At 29.3% G+C, this 2,500-nt stretch overlaps 1 long non-coding RNA gene across 2 annotated transcripts in view; it reads left to right on the top strand.

Annotated features, from left to right (window-relative positions):
* LOC122631141 overlaps nucleotides 1–2,500 on the top strand; it is a 28,069-nt gene that overhangs the window by 16,080 nt on the left and 9,489 nt on the right. For both annotated transcript variants that reach the window (XR_006327629.1, XR_006327630.1), the window contains exon 3: nucleotides 1,655–1,852. This is a non-coding gene — a long non-coding RNA (uncharacterized LOC122631141). The remainder of the gene's footprint in view (nucleotides 1–1,654; nucleotides 1,853–2,500) is intronic.

Raw genomic sequence — 2,500 nt, forward strand, 5'->3', positions numbered from 1 at the left:
TTTTTTTTTATATATATAGAAAGTTCGGTCGACAAGCGACAGTTCGTAATTTTTAATTAAAGTTTTTCAAAGGTTTTTATTATATCAATCTGTTGTTGCGTTTGAGGATAGTTATTTTTAAGGGCAAAATTGTTTCGCTTTCGAGGCTTTATTTCCGTTTGCTAGTTACGAAGACATTTTTTTCAATTTCAACGTGCGAATGAAAAAATGCTATATATTTTACATTCACACATAGATATGTATATACATATATCTTTGCGTGTGTTAAGTAAATTGTTTCTCTTATTTGTGTATATATATTTTTCTTTGATATTGTACAATTTTTATCAATTATCTCGGGAACAAAATTTTACGAATTTTAATTTCGTATTAACGAAAAACGGTACATCATTTTGATAAGATAATCGTTTATTAATAAAAATGTTTGTCAATGTTGAATAAACAGTAGGAAAAAAGATATCTTCAAAAGCGTCACTGCTAATTAAGAGTCTTATCACTGTTATCAATGTTAATAATTAATAGCGATAGAAGTCAATTGTGAAACGGAATATATTCAATTCGATCTTTTATTCGACACAGTTTCTTGTACGTTTCTTCTTTGCTTGTTTCATTAAAAAAAAAAAAATAATAATAAAAAATAAAAAGAGAGAGAGAAACCAAATCTAAGCAAGTAAAAAAAAAAAAAAAAAAATATTTACAAAAAAAATAAGAAACGATCAAAATTCCTGTCCCCGTACAATCGATTGTCGAGTTGATATTTACAAAGAATAGAAAGAACAAAAGAAACAAACATACAGCAAGAAATTTCAATAAACGCGATAAAATAGTCAATCATTTGGATACGAAACTTTCGTTGCTATTCAATAACGAGGTAAGCAAGATTAAGATAGGATTCGGGAGTGGCTTGCTCAGATAAGGAGCTAATATTACTGTTTACGATACGGTAGCTAGGTGTCTCTCGATCTTCTCGAACCAAGACCGATTTCTCTCGAGCTATTCTATAGGATGATGATAAAAGCGAGATATTATCTCTGATCGATACTCCTGTCTTGGTCTAGTCTTTTAGATTTATCACGATCACTTCTTTTCCGATTTCCTTTCTATTATTTCATCAAAAGAAAATATTAATCTCGGGTATATGCAAGGATTTTTTTTTCTTTTCTTTTTTCTTTTACTTTTTTTTTGGGAAAAGATCGAAGCGAATGAAAGAGAATTTTCTTTTTAAGTAGATATTTACATATATGCATAGTTGCATATACAGATTGGCTCTTTTGATTCATTATCTGTTTAGTTTTACAATTTTTTCGATAATAAAAGATCAATAAATACAATAGCAAAAAGTTATTTCCATCGATTGATACAATATATAAAAGATAAGTCAAATGAAACGATCGAACTTTTGCTCGAGAAATATCTTTCTTTTTATTTATTTAAATAATGATTATTTTATATTATAACATTGAAGGAATATATAATATATGGAAATATTTTCGAGAAATATATATATATACACATATATAATAGTATGTATACTATACACACACACACACACTCATATATGCACATACGTTCATATATGTACATATATACATAGATATCTAATTCTATATAAAGTAAGATCGTAAGTTTCTAAATTGCCAACTCGTGTTTACAGATTTATATCCACGCACACATGAATGCACGAGAAGAGAAAGCAAGAGGGAAATTTAAACAGGACCTTTGAAACTCGTTGCACACACCGATGCTCGACATGACGAATTAGGAAGTGCTTCTATTGCGAAACGGGAGTGTATGTATATGTATGTACATAGATATCTAACATCAAGAAAGGCCAACCACGACAAAGAGAAATGTAAGTGGATCGGCAAGGGATAAACTTTAATGTCTCCCCATACGCGTTGCGCTTCTCTTATCGCCGGATTTACTGTTCATCGATGGCTTGATCTGTATTTATCGTTATTGAACGTGGATTTCCTACGATTTGCCTTCTCCCTCTAGAAAATCCTCATTTTTCTCTTCTTTTTGCTTTTCTTTTTTGCTTTTATCTTCCTTCGTTTTCCTTTCTTTTTTTTTTTTTTTGGTATTGTTGTATACTCATCGATAATTCAATAGGCGATTGGTTCACATATTTTCTTTTCTTTTTTATTTTTCTTTTTTAATTTCGTTTTAACTTTGTTTTCATTTTTCTTTTTTGTTCGTAATTACTTATCAATCAAATATTCATCGTCGATCGTTTGATCAGTTCTTTCATCTTGCGAACATGCATTTCTCCTTTTTTTTACTTCTTTTCTTTTGATTCTTTTGTCCTTTTTATTTTCTTTGTCCTGATTTAATTTTCTGTTTTCTCTTTGTTTTTTAATTCACTTTCATTCGTCTTCTTTCACGATGATGATCTGGTCGAACAATTGTTTATAACTCGCCAGGCGATTCATTTTTGCGAAATTTTTTCCTTCTCTTTCCACTTTTTATTTAGTTATTATTTTTTCCTTCTTTTCAATAC

This window comes from Vespula pensylvanica, chromosome 8, assembly GCF_014466175.1.
Source record: "Vespula pensylvanica isolate Volc-1 chromosome 8, ASM1446617v1, whole genome shotgun sequence".
NCBI classification, from domain to species: domain Eukaryota; kingdom Metazoa; phylum Arthropoda; class Insecta; order Hymenoptera; family Vespidae; genus Vespula; species Vespula pensylvanica.